Here is an 18894-nt window from a genome sequence, read left to right as displayed (position 1 = left end):
ACACTGGAGTTTCAGGATTCAGGATGGATTATCTTGAGGATTGACTGGTTAGATCTCCCTGCAGTCCAAGGGACTCTCAAGAGTCTTCTCCAAAACCACAGCTCAAAAGCATCAATTCTTCAGTGCTCAGCTTTCTTTATGGTCAAACTCTTACATCCATACAGGACTATTGGAAAGATCATAGCTTTGACTAGATGGACCTTTGTCAGCAAAGTGATGCCTCTGCTTTTTAATATTCCATCTACACTGGTCATAGCTTTTGTTCCAAGGAACAAGCATCTTTTAATTTTATGGCTGCAGTAACCATGTGCAGTGATTTTGGAGCGCAAGAAAATAAAGTCTGTCATGGTTTTCATTCTTTCCCCATTTATTTGCCATGAAGTGGTGGGACTGGAAGCCATGATCTTAGTTTCTTTGAATGTTGAGTTTTAGGCCAGCTTCTTCATTCTCCTCTTTCAGGTTCATCAAGAGGCTCTTTAGTTCCTCTTTACTTTCTATCATAGGGGTGGTGTAATCTGCATATCTGAGGTTATGGTATTTCTCCTGGCAATCTTGATTTCAGCTTCTGTTTCATCCAGTCTGGCATTTTGCAAGATGTACTCTGCATATAAGTTAAATAAACAGGGTGACAATATACAGCCTTGATGTGCTCCTTTCTCAATTTGGAACCAGTCTGTTGTTCCATGTCTGGTTCTAACTGTTGCTTCTTGGCATACATATAGATTTCTCAGGAGGCATGTAAAGTGGTCTGATATTCATTCCCATCTCTTGAAAAATTTTGCACAGTTTGTGGTGATCCACACAGTCAAAAGTTTGGCATAGTCAATAAAGCAGAAGTAGATGTTTTTCTGAAATTCTCTTGCCTTTTCTATGATCCAATGTGTAGTGGGAATTCCTAATAATGTACTTTCACAACCTTGAGAAATTCCACAAAAATAGCACCTGGAAAAACAGCACATATTAAGAAATTATGTTAATGATTATCTTTCAGTTTTTTTTTTCTTAAAAATAGTCATTTTGTTACAAACCCCCAGGCCAGAGTCAGAAGGGAGTATGACTTTGATCATGAAAGTATGGACCTTGGAACCCCGGATCAGCATCTGGCATGAATGCTGCCTACGTACTTGCTGACTGTTCCTGAGACTAGCCCAGAAGGGAACAGACTGGGGTAAAAAGAAGTAGATCTGGGCTATGTCAATGTAGTCCCTAAAATTTATAAGTATGTGATTAACATAACAGGTGTCTTGAGAAAGATAAGATCAAATAAACTCTTGTAGTCTGCAATTAGGAATAAAAGCTGGACTCAGAGTGGATTCTCCACCTCAGTCCAATAGAGGCTGCAGGTCTCTTGACCCATTGCACCAGATTTCGTGTTCTGTCTTCATTCTTGTTGCTCTCTCCTGGACCATTAGGGCAACAACAACAGATATTGGCAATTTGATCTCTTGTTCCTCTGCATTTTTTAAATCCAGCTTGAACATCTGGAAGTTCTTGGATCACGGACCGTTGAACCCTCATTTGTAGAATATTGAGCATGAATTTGCTAGCATGTGAGATGAGTGCAATTGTATGGTAGCTTGAACATTCTTTGACATTGCCTTTCTTTGGGATTGGAATGAAAACTGACCTTTTCCAGTCCTGTGGCCACTGCTCAGTTTTCCAAATTTGCTGGCATATTGAATCAGCACTTTCACAGCATCATCTTTTAGAATTTGAAATAGCTCAGCTGGAATTTCCTCACGTCAACTAGCTTTATTCATAGTGATGCTTTCTAAGGCCCACTTGACTTCACATTCCAGAATGTCTGGCTCTAGGTGAGTGATCACACCATCGTGGTTATCTGGGTCATGAAGATCTTTTTTTATGCAGTTCTTCTGTGTATTCTTGCCACCTCTTCTTAATATCTTCTGCCTTTGTTAGTACCATACCATTTCTGTCCTTTATGGAGCCCATTTTTGCATTAAATGTTCCCTTGGTATCTCTGATTTTCTTGAAGAGATCTCTAGTCTTTTCCATTCTTTTGTTTTCTGGTATCTCTGATTTTCTTGAAGAGATCTCTAGTCTTTTCCATTCTTTTGTTTTCCTCTATTTCTTTGCATTGGTCACTGAGGAAGGCTTTCCTATATCTCCTTGGTATTCTCTGGAACTCTGTAATCAGATGTGTGTATCTTTCCTTTTTTCCTTTGCCTTTAGCTTCTTTTCTTTTCTCAGCTATTTGTAAAGCATCCTTAGACGACCATTTTGCCTTTTTGCATTTCTTTTACTTGGGGATGGTCTTGACCACTGCCTCCTGCAGAATATCTCAAACGTCCCTCCATAGTGTTTCAGGCACTCTGTCTATCAAATCTAATCCCTTGAATCTATTTGTCATTTCCACTGTAAGGGATTTGATTTAGGTCATACCTGAATGGTCTAGTGATTTTCCCTATTTTCTTCAATTTAAGTCAGTATTTTGCAATTAGGAATTTCTGATCTGAGCCACAGTCAGCTCCCGGTATTGTTTTTGCTGACTGTATAGACCTTCTTCATCTTCAGCTGCAAAGAATATAATCAAATCTGATTTTGTTATTGACCATCTGGTGATGTCCATGTGTAGAGTCATCTCGTGTTTTTGGACGAGAATGTTTGCTATGACCAGTGCATTCTCCTGGCAAAATTCTGTTAGCCTTTGCCCTGCTTCATTTTGTACTCCTAGGCCAAACTTGCCTGTTACTTCAGGTATATCTTGACTTCCTACGTTTGCATTCCAGTCCCTAAAGAAGGACACCGTTTTTTGGTGTTAGTTCTAGAAGGTCTTGTAGGTCTTCATAGAACCACTCAATTTCAGCTTCTTTGGCATTAGTGGCTGGGACATAGTCTTGGATTACTGTGATATTGTATGGTTTGCCTTAGAAATGAGCAGAGATCATTATGTCATTTTTGAGATTGCACCCAAGTACTGGATTTCAGACTCTTTTGTTGAGTATGAGGGCTACTCCATTTCTTCTAAGGGATTCTTGCCCACAGTAGCAGATACAATGGTCATCTGAATTAAATTCACCCATTCCGGTCCATTTTAGTTCACTGATTCCTAAAATGTTGTTGTTCATTCTTGCTATCTCCTCTCTGACCACTTCCAGTTTACCTTGATTCACGGACCTAACATTCCATGTTCCTATGCAGTATTGTTGTTTTCCTATTACCCAGCATCAAAGCCACTTCCACAAAGTGTTTGTTATAATAGTACACCACTTATTGGTACCAAAATCTGCATTATTTTACTAAGACTGCTGCAACAAGCATTATATACCAGATGGCTTAAATGACAGAAATATATTTTCTCTGAATAGAAGTTCAGGGCAAAATTTTGTCAAGATTGGTATCTTTGAAGTCTCACTCCTTATTTTGTAAATGATCATCTTGTTCCTGAGTCTTCATATGGTCTTTCTTCTATATATGTCTGTGGCGAAATTTCCTCTGGTCCTTTGGACACTGGTCATGTTGGATTAGGGCTCACCCTAATGACATCATTGTACCTTAATTACCTTTTGGAATTAAATTAAGTCACATTCTGAGGTGCCAAGATTTAGGATCTATCAAATGAATTTGTGAACAACATACCCCATTACACTTATCTTTTGTCTAGGTAGTCTGTCCATTGACAGATGTAGATTATTGAAGTCTTTCAAGATATTATTGTAGAACTATCTATCCCTTTGATTTTGTCAATTTTCTTTACATATATAAGGGCCTGTGTTTTAGTGCATACATACATGTAATTTTTATACTGTCTTACTGTATGGTACTTTTTATTAATATATAATTTATTTCTTGATGTATATATTTTCTTATTTAAAGTCAAATTTATAGCTATTAAGCTTTGATTCCTATAATATTTTTTTTCATCCTTTCAATCTCTTTGTGTTTTTGGAGCTATGATTGTTTTACTTTCTTTAAACCCTTTCTACAATTTGTATTTTTATTGAAGTGTTTAATTCATTTACATTAAGTAATTACTACTTCCCTGGTGGCTCAGATGATGAAGAATCTGCATGAAATGCAGTTTGTTTCTCTTGATGGCTCTGTTTAAACTTTATTAATTCTTTTTTTCCCTCTATTCCTAAGACGTAACAACCATTTTTAATCTATATTTTCAAGTTTACTATTTCACTTGTTTAAGTCTGCTTTTGAATTTCTCTGTTTTTCATAGCAGTTATTTTATTTTCAGGATTACTTTTTGATTCCTTTTTATAATTGATATCTCTTTAATGATATTCTCATTTTGTTTGTACATTATTTTACTGCCATGTTCATATCTCCATTTAGCTCTTTGAGATACTTTGTGAAAGATGTTTTAAAGCCTTTAGTAAGTCTAGGGTCTGGGTTTAACAGATATATTTTCTGTCAATTTAATTACTTTGAATTCACCATATTTAATTGCTTTGTTTCAGAGCCTGTGATTATCTTGTTGAAGACTGGAGCTTTGAATTGTATAATGTTGTTAACACTTAAAAAAAAATCAGCTTCTCCCCTTCTCTAGAGTTTATTGTTTTATGGTTATTAGTGTTATGTTGCTTTTGTCTTTGTTGTGAGGTTTCTCTGTTCCAAGGATCTGTTTTCATTGAATATTTCAGGTTTTCTCAAATCTTTTATGATGCTGGCTTCCTATGTTCCCCTGTGCATTTTTTTTTTTAAATCTCAGTAGAGTGCCTTGATATTTCCAGGGCAACACCCTATAATCCACAATGAGTCCAGCATGATGCACCAGAAATTTGAGTTACTATTAAGAGAGTTCCCTCCCACTGTAATGGTGGGTTGGGCATGTGCAGCTTTTGGTACACTGATGCCTGAAATGTACTGACATTAATTGCAACTTACCAAACAAACTGTTCCCAGTAGCTTCAAGCATCCAAATAAACTATTTCCAAAATAAATATTTGGAAAGCTTCCATCAACACCATTGATGTCATGGTGGAAAAGTGGATTCCAGGTGCTTTCTACTTTCTCTTTCTCTCATGATATGTTAGCAACATTCCACAAAATGATATAATATAATAAATTTTTTCATAAAACAACACATATTTAACTTGAAAGAATATCTTTTACTCTGAAAATTTTGTACTTTGCTATTTAAAAAATGTAGTATTAAAATTTTCAAAAACACAGAGCAATATAGGGGATAATATAATGAACTTACATAAATGTGTTTGACATACACTACAATTATCAAGATTTTGCCATTCCTGCTTTTTATATCCATTTTTATTCTCTTTCTAAATTTGAATATTTTAAACTCCTAAATATTATCTCATTTTACCCCTGCATACTTCATACTTCAGTCTGAATTTCTTAAAAGAACAGACATTTAGTACAAAACCATGATGTCATTATCACACTAAAAATTCATAATAATTCCCTAATCACACAGAGACTTGATGCACACTAAATCACATTAATCAACTTCATGCATAGTAAACTTTCACCATTTGTCTCAAAATTTGCTTTTTGCAATTGATTGATTCAAATCATGATCCAAGCAAGTCCTTATATTTGATTGTCATTATGTCAAATCTCTTTTATTCTAGAATAATTTCTTCTTCCTTGAATTATTTATATGTGGATTTTATTTTCAGAGCAGTTTTATGTGTACACAAAAATTGAACAAAGAAAGAGGAGAGTTCTTTCCTTAAATTTTCATTTTTAAGTTGGAGAAATTAGGTCCATTAATCTATATGATGCCCTGCACTCTGGATGTGTCTCTTTGCTTTCTTCTACTGTCACTTAACCTATTCTTAGCATCTATAACTCCTGTAAAGCAGAAATGATCTCTAAATTTTTAATTAGATTAAGAATACTTGTTTAGAATACTTCTGTTTATTTATTAAGGCATTACATCAGAAAGCATATCTATATATCCCAATTTTAGTACTCTAAGATTATTCTATCAATTTGTTTGTGATAGCCTGATCCCACCTTTGTAAAGTCCTTCAGTTAAATTTCCATCTAACTATTTTAGCCATTGATAGTTTTTGTCTAAGTTAATTCCTTTACTAAAGTGTACAAAAAGTTTATTTCTAATTCTATAATTCTTTGAGTGGTAAACAATAAGTTGTTTTGAATTTGTACTCTCTTTTTCGCATAAAAGCATGCCCATATATCACCATTTTGTATTTTTTGGGGGCTGGGATCCTGAGCACTTGCCTGATGTCAGATTACAAGGAAACTTTAGCACTTCCTTGCTTATATCTCTGCTCTATTTGTATTTTTGTACTATTATTCTATACAAGACCCTCAAAATATTATAAGCCACTCAAAACTAAAGAACGAGATAACAAGAAATGGTTACTGTGTGTTTCATCCCTCAAACTGACTTCCATATCTGGGGATTGTAGAAAAAGAAGAAATATGTGAATTTTTATGGTCCAGCTAACTTCAATTTATTGAAATTTATGCAATTTATCCAAATTAAATTTCACTCACCCTTTGTAAAGCAGCTTGTGCTCTGAAAGGATGAAGTGTTCCTTTCTGTCAACCAACCCTGTATTCATAAAAAGTGATGCATAACAACTGACAAACAGAGTATCATTGTTGAGTATTTATATCAACTTTGTGCCACAAGTATTAATTAATGAATAGTAGAATTTGGGAGTTAGCCTGAAAAACAACTAGATAACTTTTTTCTGTCAAAAATATGAACATTCTTGAGATGATCCATTTGACTGTTGTGTGATATTTTGAAATGTTAAGAAACATATTTTGGTTTTCATCCTTGGCTTCTAGCCAAGCTCCTAAAAACTTTGTAATTCCCTAGATTATTTAATTATAGGAAGTTTTAGTATTTGATCCTTGATCTCAGTTTCTGACACTGAGCTCCTTGATTCATTGTAATGAGATGACTGTGGTGGGCTCCAATATACCTTCAGAATGGTAATTTATCACCTGAAAGGCCAAGCCATAATTAATATAACTTTATAAGTACTTCATCTTGGGAAAAAAAGATTGTTCCTGTGGTCCCCCACTAAAGAATATGCTAAATTATAAACAGGATGCTAGGATAGAGAACTCTCTATGGCTAATTAGATTGTAGCCATTGTAATAGTCTTTTAATTTTCTATTTGTAATACAATGATGAATAAGTTGATAAATGCAATCAAAACAGATTTTTTATAGGTTTTCTAATCCCACTTTCTACCTCTTTAGATTCATTTTCTTATGTCAGTAATTAAAATCCATTCCTTAAATTGCATATGGGTATATGTTATCCAAATGTGTTTATTAGCATGAAAAACTATGGTGGCAGTTTGATTTAGGGAAACTTTATAGTGTGATTTATTTTCAAATGTATGATTTAAAATTTTGCATTGCAAATATTAGAATCTAATATTGACTTTGAACCATGGCCATTACCCCACATTGTTTTATTCAGATTCAGTTCAGTTCAGTTGCTCAGTCATGTCCGACTCTGTGCGATCCCATGAACTACAGCACACCAGGGGTCCCTGTCCATCACCAACTCCCAGAGTTTACTCAAACTCATGTCCAATGAGTCGGTGATGCCATCCAAACATCTCATCCTCTGTTGTCCCCTTCTCCTCCTGCCTTCAATCTTTCCCAGCATCAGGATCTTACTCACATTATTTTTCTTAATTAAATATTTTTGTCTGAACATAGGCCCATCATAATTCCAACTATTTTTTTTTAAACCCAGGTAAGTTTTTACTCCTTTATGATTTAAATACTCTGTAATCCAACTTGTACTATAGAAATTAACACTAAAATATAATACACAGTTCATTGCTTACTATTTTCCACTGTATATTAGTCTTACCACCTAATCTGTATTGCTAATTCTCTGGAATCTCAATATCTCACAATTCTACTACTGAAAAGGATTTAGATGATTTAGGTTTGTAAACCAAAATATTTTATTAAAAGTTATCTTTTCTAAAGTGAAATTCATTTGGCATTTTCAACCTGAAAAAGGCTAGGGGAATAATTTTGACTATGATGTTCATTTAGAGGTCAGTGTTAAAGTTCATATAAGTACCTATGGGCCATTTATGAGAACTGATGATATGTATAATTAATAATTAATTTTGAGACATTTAAAGAGTAGAAATAATGGAAGATATAGCACTGTCTGTATGAAATAATTCAGGAAAATAATAGCAGAATTTGAGCAGAAAAGGCTCACCTCTTAGATATTAACTTTTTTGTCTAGTTTTACTGATTGCTATTTATCTTGTTTATAGATAAATGGTTTTCTTATTTTTAGTCTAGCTAGTGAATTTTGATTGGATATTGGACACTGTGAATATTACATTGTTCAGTGTCTGGTTATTGTTGCTTTCTTTTTAAGAATCAGGTTTTATACTGGAAAATAGTTAAATTGCAGTGTAGTTTAATCCATCCAAACTTGTTTTTAAGATTTTTAGAGTGGTAATAGAATAGCCTTCACTCTGGTTATACTGTAACCCCATGACTCTGGTAAGATATCTATTGAATGTCCTGGGTGATCACTGAGTACTCTCCTCTCTGACCAGTGAAAACTCTCTAGACTTATGCCAGCTCTAGAAACCATAAAATATTATCTCCAAACTGTTTTGTGCCAATATTGTGTGATATTACCATATATATATGTATATATATATATATATATACATATATATATATATATAAATTTTAATATTCAGTAAAGGCTCAAAGGGAAACTCTATATAGATTTGTGAAGACTCTTTTCTGCTTGTCTTCCAATTTCTGTATCTATGTTCCATAACACCATGCTATATCAAACATTTTAAACTTTGATCTCTCCCTTTTTCCCAGACACAGCAAAACTGTTATCTTCTACTTATAGTAGACTTCCAGGCTCTGTGATCCAGAATATCTCTCCAGTTAAAAAAGGAAAAAAATCCAGAAAAATAATAAGGTTCACATGATTTGTATTTATCCATCTGGATATCATAATACTGTACTTCATATTATCTATGTGTCAACAGTTGACTAATATAAAGTAAGCTGTTGTCTGATTGCTTAAGGTAGGAAGGTATATTCAGTTACTCTTCCTACACCATGGGCAAATAGCAAACCTATTTTGAAGAAAGCTGACTAGAATTATACTTGAAGCAATATAACTGAATTATGTTCTTTAGAAACAAACAAAGAAAAAAGAAAATAAATGAAAGAAATGAAGTAACCAAATTAAAACTAAGACAATAACAGTGATAACTCAACCTTTGAAATGAAAACCAAAGGAACAATGAAGGCAAAAGTTAACAAATTAGACAAGAGAAAAGCAGCAAAATTTTAAAATAAAACAAAAACTGATTATTCAAAACTATTAGTAAAATGGTGGATTAAAACAAAACTAGTTAGCATGAATAAAATTAAAAGGGAGACTTACAAAGTAGGTATAGAAAAAACATACCTTAACGTAATAAAATCTACGTATGACAAAACCACAGCTAAAACCACAGCTAAATTACTAGTAAAAAGCTGAAAGTTTTCATTTAAGATAAGGAACAAGACAAAGATGCTCAGCATAATCACTTTTATTCAACATAGTATTGGAATTCCAGCCAGAGCAATTAGACAAGAAAAAGAAAAGAAATAAAAGGTACTCAAATTAGAAAGAGAGAAGTAAATTTCTCACTGCTTGAAGATGGCATGATATTCTTGGTAGAAAATGCAAAAAGACTCCACCAAAAATTGTCAGAAATAATGATTTAAATAAAGTCACAAGATAAAAAAAATCAATATAAATAAATCTGTGACATTTATTTTCTCTAACAACAAACTATGAGAAAGGGAAATTAAGGAAACAACTGACAATTGCATCATAAATAATAAAATGCCTATGAATAAATTTACCCAAGGAGGTTAAAGACCTATTAAAACTAAAAGACATTGATAAAATAATGGAATAAGGCAAAAATTAATGGAAAAATACTTCATTTTCATGGACTGTTAAAATTATTATTGTTAATAAAACCATACAAAGCAATCTGCAGTTTCAGTTTAATCCTCATCAAAATTCCAATGGCATATTTGTAAAATTTGTATGAAAACAAAAAAGATCATGGATAGTCAAAGCAATCTTGAGAAAGAAAAACAAAGCTGGAGTTAACACACTCCCTGATTTCAAACTATATTGCAAAGCTATAGTAATCAAAACAATATGGTTCTGGGACTACAACCTTCAGCCTACAGAACAATAACCAGAATCACAGAGAGTTAAACTAAATGAAATGTCAGAGGATTATGTCCCAAGTGAAGGAACAGGATGAAATCCCAGAAAAACAACTAAGTGAAATGGAGATAGGAAAAAGAATTCAGAATAATATTAGTGAGTATGATCCAGGATTTTAGAAAAAGAATGGAGGCAAGGATGGAGAAGATGCAATAAATGTTTAACAAAGGCCTAGAAGAAATAAGAACAAGCAGAGATGAATAATATGATGATTGAAATAAAAAAATACATTGAAAGGAATCAATAGCAGAACAAATGAGTCAGAAGAACAGTTAAATGACCTGGAGGACATAATGGTGGAAATCTCTGCTGCTGAAGGGAATAAAGAAAAAAGAATGAAAAAAAAATGAATACAGTCTAAGAGATCTCTAGGAGAATATTAAATGCACCAATATTTGAATTATAGGGCACCTAGGAAAATATAGACAGATCTGAAAAAATAGTTGAATAAATAATAGCTGGAACTTCCCTAACATGGATACGGAAACAGTCTCCCAAATCTATGAAGTACAGAGACTCCAAGGCAGAATAAATCTAAGGAAGAATATGCTGAGATGCATAGCAATCAAATTATATTTTTTAAAAAGGGCAAATAAATATTAAAAACAACAAAAGAAAAGTTACAACTAACATACAAGGAAACTTTCACAAGGATATCAGCTAATTTATCACCAGAAACTCTGCAGGCCAGAAGGGAGTGGCATGATATATCTAAAGTGGTGAAAGGGAAGAACCTACACCAAGAATACTATACCCAGCAAAGCTCTCACTCAAATTTGAAGGAGAAATCAAACATTTTAGAAAGAAGCAAAAAGAATTCAGCACCAAAAAATCAGCTTTGCAACAATTAAAGGAACTCTTCTAAGTGGGAAAGAGACCAGCAGCTTAAAACAATCTTGTACAAATATAGAGTGCCAGATTAAAACATCATAAGAACAGCAAGCCAAAAAAAAAGCAAAAAAAAAGCAACACAAACACAACTGAAAAGATGGTGATGAAATCAATAGAGAACAAAAGAGGAAGAGAAGAAAAAAGAGGAAGAGAAGAAAAAAGACCTATGAAAACAAACCCAAAACAATTAAGAAAATGGCAATAGAAATGTGCATATCGATAATTGCCATAATGGCATCTGGTGCTATCACTTCTTGGCAAATACATGGGGAAAAAATGAAAACAGTGGCAGACTTTATTTTCTAGGGCTCCCAAATCCCTGAAGATGGTGACGGCAGCCATGAAATTAAAAGATGTTTTCTCTTTGGAAGAAAAGCTATGACAAAACTAGACAGCATATTAAAAAGCAGAGACATAAATTTACTGACAAAGATCCATCTAGTCAAAGCTACAGTTTTTACAGTAGCCATGTATGGATCTGAGAGTTGAGCCATAAAGAAAGCTGAGCACTGAAGAACTGATGCTTTTGAACTATGGTGTGGGAAAAGACTCTTGAGAGTCCCTTGGACTGCAAGGAGATCCAACCAGTCAATTCTAAAGGAAATCCATCCTGAATATTCATTAGAAGGACTGATGCTGAAGCTCTAATATTTTAGCCATCTGATGCTAAATAACTAACTCATTGGAAAAGACCCTGATGCTGGGAAAGATTGAAGGTAGGAAGAGAAGGGGACAACAGAGGATGAGATGGTTGGATAGCATCACTGACTTGATGGACAGGAGTTTGAGCATGCTTCAGGAGTTGGTGATGGACAGGGAAGCTGGCATGCTGTAGTCCACAGGGTCACAAACAGTCAGACACCACTGAACTGAAATGCATTAAATGCACCAACCAAAAGACACAGACTAGCTGAATGGATCCAAAAACAAGACCTATATACTTGCTGTCTATTGGCGACCTACTTTAGACTTATTGACACCTGCAAACTGAAAACAAGGAGATGATAAATGGTATTACATGCAAATGGAAATCAAAGTAAAACTGCAGTTATAATATTCATATGAGAAAAGATCCAATTATATAAAAAATATTATAAGAGACAATGAAGGACACTACATAAAGAGCAAGGAATCAATACAAGAGGAAAATATAAAAATTGTAAATATTTATGCACCCTACATGGGAGCACTTCAATGTATAAGGCAAGGTGGTACAGTGGTAAAGAATCCACCTGCCAATGCATCACACACAAAAGACACAGCTTTGATCCCTGGGTTGGGAAGATCCTCTGAAGTAGGAAATGGTAACCCACTTCAGTATTCTTGCCTGAAAAATTCCATGGACAGAGGAGCCTGTTGGGCTACACTCCATAAGGGTCAAAACAGTTGGATACGACTGAACACATACACAAACAAACACAGCAATCATAAAGGGAGAAATCAAATATAACACAAAAATAATGGGGGAATTTAACACCCTACTTTCATCAGTAGACAGATATAGGTAAATTAAATAAATACTCTTGTTTAGGCTTCAGAGACAAAGTAGAGCAGGCCTTTGATCTTACTTGTAACCTGCTTGGACACTGCCCTGACTGTGAGTGTCCTGATTCCCTGCTATGAGTACAAGTCTTGCAGCACTATAGAAAAGATAGGGGATGAATCTTGAGACTGTTGAGCCCCTGGAGGGGGTCTTACCAGCTAAGCCCTAGGTTTACCAGTATTCCAAACTTTACAAAAAAAAAAAAACAGCATTAACATGAAATTAGAGCTGCAATTTGCTTACTGATTGATGATGATATCAGTTTGCATCCTGGGATTATAAGTGGAAACCCCAAAATGTAATTTTTGAAGTCTCCCCAATGAAGAGGACACACTGCCTGGAACCTTGTCTCACCTGGGACTCCAGATGTGCTGTGTCACAGGACTTCCCAGCATTGTTTAAGTCTGGACGTTGGTCAAAACCCAATTTGGTGATGTATTCTCTGCTGCTTCTATTTCTCCTTTATTTTAATGTTACTATATCAAAAGTTAGCTATATATTTCTCTAGTAAATTTTGGTATTATTTATTTGTATATAGTGAGTGGTCTATTTTGTTGACAAATCTTTTGAATTTGAGACAAAAGTGAAAACTTTCTGCAAAACAACAGATCATCCAGACAGAAAATCAACAAGGAAATAAAAGCCTTAAATGACACATGAGACTAGATAGATTTAGTTGATACTCATAGAGCATTTCCTCCAAAAGCAGCAGAATACACATTTTTCTCACATGCATGCAGAATATTATCTCATGATGACCAGATACTGGGCCACAAAGCAAGCCTTGGTAAATTTAATAAAATTGAAATCATACCAAGCATCTTTTCTTACCACAATGCTATCAGAAAAGAAATAAACTATAAGGGAAAAAAAAAACTGTAAAAAACACAAATGTATGGAAGCTAAACAGTATGTTACAAATCAACAAAAGGGTCCCTGAAGAAATCAAAGAGGACATTAAAAAAAGTATCTAAAGACCAATGAAAATGTAAATTCTATGATCTTAAACCAATGGAACACACCAAAAGCAGTTCTCATTAATTGCTAAGTCACTTCAGTCGTGTCTGACTCTGTGCGACCCCATAGACTACAGCCCACCAGGCTCCCCCATCCGTGGGATTCTCCAGCCAAGAACACTGGAGTGGGTTGCCATTTCCTTCTTCAATGTATGAATGCGAAATGTGAAAGTGAAGTCACTCAGTCATGTCCGACTCTTAGCGACCCCATGGACTGCAGCCTACCAGGCTCCTCTGCCCATGGGATGTTCCAGGCAAGAGTACTGGAGTGGGGAGCCATTGCCTTCTCCAAAAGCAGTTCTTAGAAGAAAGTATTTAGCAATAGAATCTTAACTCAGGAAAGTGGAAGTGAAAGCCACTCAATCTTGTCTGACTCTTTGCAACCCCATGGATTATACAGTCCATGGAATTCTCTAGGCCAGAATACTGGAGTGGGTAGTCTTTCCCTTCTCCAGGGGATCTTCCCAATCCAGGAATCTGACCCAGGTCTGCCTTCATTGCATGCAGATTCTTTACAATATGAGCCACAAGGGAAGCCCTAATTCAAGAAACAAAATCTCCAATAAGCAACCTAATATTACACCTAAACCAACTAGAGAAAGAAGAACAAACCTAAACAAACCTTAAGTTAATAGAAGGAAAGAAATCATAAAGATGAGAGTAGAAATAAATTAAATAGAGACAAATAAACAATACCACAGATCAACGAAATTAAAGCTGATACTTTGAAGAGATAAGCAAAATTGATAAACCTTTAGCCAGACCTCATCAAGAAAAAGAGAGACGACTAAAATCAAGAAAAGTAGAAATGAAAAAGAAGTTACAATCAACTCCACAGAAATGCAAAAATTGCAAGAGTCTACTACCAGGAACTGTATTCCAATTAATTGGACAACCTAGAAGAAACAGACAAATTCTTAAAATGTACAATCTCTGAAGGCTGAACCAGGAAGTTAAAGAAAATATGAATAGACCAATCATAAGCACTGAGATTGAAACACAGTCAGTTCAGTTGCTCAGGCGTGTCTGACTCTTTGCGATCCCATGAACCACAGCATGCCAGGCCTCCCTGTCCATCACCAACTCCTGGAGTTTACTCAAACTCATGTCCATTGAGTCGGTGATGCCATCAAACCATCTCATCCTCTGTCGGCCCCTTCTCCTCCTGCCCCAAGTCCCTCCCAGTGTCAGGGTTTTTTCAAATGAGTCAGCTCTTCGCATCAGGTGGCCAAAATATTGGAGCTTCAGCTTCAACATCAGTCCTTCCAATGAACACCCAGAACTGATTTCATTTAGGATGCGCTGATTGAATCTCCTTGCAGTCCAAGGGACTCTCAAGAGTCTTCTCCAACACCATAGTTCAAAAGCATCAATTCTTCTGCACTCAGCTTTGTTTATAGTCCAACTCTCACAACCGTATATGACTACTGGAAAAACCACAGACTTGACTAGATGGACCTCTGTTGACAAAGTAATGTCTCTGCTTTTTAATATGCTGTCTAGGTTGGTCGTAATTTTCCTTCCAAAGAGTAAGCGTCTTTTAATTTCATGGCTGCAATCACTGTCTGCAGTGACTGAAACGAAAAAAAAAAAAAAAAAACTCCCAACATACTAATATCCAGGACCTGTTGGCTTTACAGGAGAATTCTGTCAACTATATAGAGAAGAGCTAACATATATCCTTCTGAAACTCTTCAAAAAATTGCAGAGGAAGTTAATCTCCCAAACTCATTCTGTGAGGCCACATTAGCCTAATACCAAAACCTGAAAAAGATACCACACAAAATAAAATTTAGGCCAATATCACCAAAGAATAAACTCAGAAATCCTCAACAAGTTCTAGCAGTCCAAAACCAACCCTTAAATATGTGCATACACCATGATTAAGTGGGATTTATCCCATGGATGCAAGGATTCTTCAATATCTTCAAATCAATCCATATGATACATCACATCAACAAGTTGAAGAATAAAATAAAAATATAATCCTCACAATGCTGCTACTGCTAAGTCACTTCAGTCGTGTCTGACTCTGTGTGACCCCATAGATGGCAGCCCACCGGGCTCCCCCATACCTGGGATTCTCCAGGCAAGAACACTGAAGTGGGTTGCCATTTCCTTCTCCAAAGTGTGAAAGTGAAAAGTGAATGGGAAGTCACTCAGTCGTGTACGACTCGTAGCGACCCCAGGGACTGCAGCCTACCAGGCTCCTCCATCCATGGGATTTTCTAGGCAAGAGTACTGGAGTGGGGGTGCCATCAACTTCTCCAAATCCTCACAATAGATGCAGAAAAACTTTTGACAAAATTTAGCACATATTTATGATAAAAAATTTCCAGAATCTGGGCATGCAGGGAACATAACACAGTAAAGGCTATATATTACAAACTTGCAGCTAATATCATAAACATTATAAATCTTAAAGCATTTCCTCAAAGATGAGTAATAAAACAAGGATGTTCACTCTTGCCACATTTATTCAACATGGATTGGAAGGCCTGGCTATGCCAATCAGAGAAGAAAAAGAAATAAATGGAGTCCAAATTGGAAAAGAAGAAGTAGAATTGTCACTCTTGGAGAATACATGATACCAAACACAGAAAATACTAAAGACATGACCAGAAAAACTGCTATAGCTCATCGATGAATTTGACACAGTTGCAAATTACAAAATGATTACATAGAAATCTGTTGCATTTCTTTCTCTTTTTTTTAATTTTTTTAATTAATTTTATTTTATTTTTAAACTTTACATAGTTGTATTAGTTTTGCCAAATATCAAAATGAATCCACCACAGGTATACATGTGTTCCCCATCCTGAACCCTCCTCCCTCCTCCCTCCCCATACCATCCCTCTGGGTCGTCCCAGTGCACCAGCCCCAAGCATCCAGTATCGTGCATTGAACCTGGACTGGCATCTCGTTTCATACATGATATTTTACATGTTTCAATGCCATTCTCCCAATGCATACTAACAATGAAACATAAGAAAGAGAAATTCAAGAAACAATACTATTTTCTATCACATCAAAAATTATAAAATATCTAGGAATAAACTTACCCAAGGAGACAAAAGACCTGTACTTCAAAAACTATAAGGTGATTTTGAAAGGAGTAATAAACAAGAGAATCGGATGGAATGATGTAAAAGTAAAAGGTATGGTGGAGGGAGTATATAAAAACACTGGGACATAATACAGCCAAAAGATAGATTTTAAATAATTGCTCTTAAAATATATCCAATAAGTTCTATAAACACAAAACATTTTTTTCTAAAATCAGGATGCATTGATCAATTTGCCTTCAGTTTATCCACTTTTTAAAGTGCCATTTTTGGTAAATGGCAAGTTTTAATAATAGGCGAAAATTGGGATAAAAAGAGAGTTATCTTTTATTGTAACAGAAATAAAAGTGCAGAAAGAATATGTTTTATTTATTTTCACAAAGTTATTATAACAGAATAGGAGTTTCTGAAAAAAGGAACTATAACAAGCATTTATCCTCAGTTTAAGCAGAATAGCAAAGGGTGAAGTTGTGTAGATAATAAATAACATTTTATATCTGTAAGTAAAAAAAGTCAGAAGAGTTACTTTTAACTTAAACAAAAATGACTACTTAAAGATAAGTGAAGACAGTCTGTGGGCCTTGGGGATTGAAATCTTTAGAACTTTCTCAAAGGAAGCCTTTACTGCTAGTGGTTAAGAAGTTGAACCACAAATCTATGAGTATTTAATTTATTTTTATATTGCAAGTGTATAGGTTGCAGTTTATCACAATGAAGGCAAAATTTATCATCCTCTATTTAAAGCTATAACAAGTGTGTGATCAAATCAACAAGACTTTCCTTCAGAGTAAGTCAACTGTAACTTGTCCTTGACCAGTCAGACAAATAAATAACAGCCTTCCTGTTAATCTGCTGAAGATGACCAGTTTACTGTCTTTCATCTTTAGAGGGAGGATGTCAGTAGTAATGATGCTTTTTATGTCACATGCCTCAAGCAATGCCATTACACTATTGCTCAAAATCTTAGTGAGATGTTAAGAAATGGCATAAAATATACTTCTTTTATTCTCCCATTAATATGATATATGATTTTTTAACATTAAAACATTTCATGAATTAATTAGGAAAATATATACTAAAAAGAAAATCAAATGCATATCACCAAAGAAGGTAAAAACAACAACTACAAAGTCAATTTAAAAAAAAAAAAAAAAAAGGATATTTTTGTGTGATTGAGAGAGCTCGGTCACCTCTATTCTAAGCTATTTCCTAAATCCAAACACACAAAATTTGCAGAAATTGTGAATACAGAGTGAAGTAAGCCAGAAGGAAAAACACCAATACAGTATACTAACGCATATATATGGAATTTAGAAAGATGATAACAATAACCCTGTGTACGAGACAGCAAAAGAGACAGTGATGTATGGAGCAGTCTTATGGACTCTGTGGGAGAGGGAGAGGGTGGGAAGATTTGGGAGAATGGCATTGAAACATGTAAAATATCATGTATGAAACGAGATGCCAGTCCAGGTTCAATGCACAATACTGGATGCTTGGGGCTAGTGCACTGGGACTACCCAGAGGGATGGTATGGGGAGGGAGGAGGGAGGAGGGTTCAGGATGGGGAGCACATGTATACCTGTGATGGATTCATTTTGATATTTGGCAAAACTAATACAATTATGTAAAGTTTAAAAATAAAATTAAATTAAAAAAAGAAAGAAAAGAAAAAAAGAATCTCAGCATGATATTTCAGAAACTGGAATTTTGCAATGTTTTGAGTACATGTTGAAAAGACAGGTAGACTTGAACAGAAAAATGAAAAGGTAAAAGAAAGTAGGACAAACATTTTTGGTCTAAATATTTAAAAACCTTTAAAAGGATTTAAATCAGTTTCATTTTTAGTTTCTTAAGAAACTTCTTAAGAAACTAGTGTTTTCCACAGTGACTGTACCAATTTACATTCCCACCAACAGTGTAAGAGGGTTCCCTTCTCTCCACATCCTCTTCAGCATTTATTGCTTGTAGATTTTTTGACTTGTGTAAGGTGATATCTCATTGTATATTTTGATTTGCATTTCTATAATAATCAGTAGTGCTGAGAATCTTTTCATATGCCTGCTGTCCATCTGTATGTCTTCTTTGGAGAAATGTCTATTTAGGTCTTCTTTTTATTTATTTATTTTTTACTGGGTTGTTTGGTTTTTT

Source organism: Bos indicus, chromosome X (genome assembly GCF_029378745.1).
Source record: "Bos indicus isolate NIAB-ARS_2022 breed Sahiwal x Tharparkar chromosome X, NIAB-ARS_B.indTharparkar_mat_pri_1.0, whole genome shotgun sequence".
Classification (NCBI taxonomy): Eukaryota; Metazoa; Chordata; class Mammalia; order Artiodactyla; family Bovidae; genus Bos; species Bos indicus.
Note: the sequence above shows the minus strand (reverse complement) of the source record.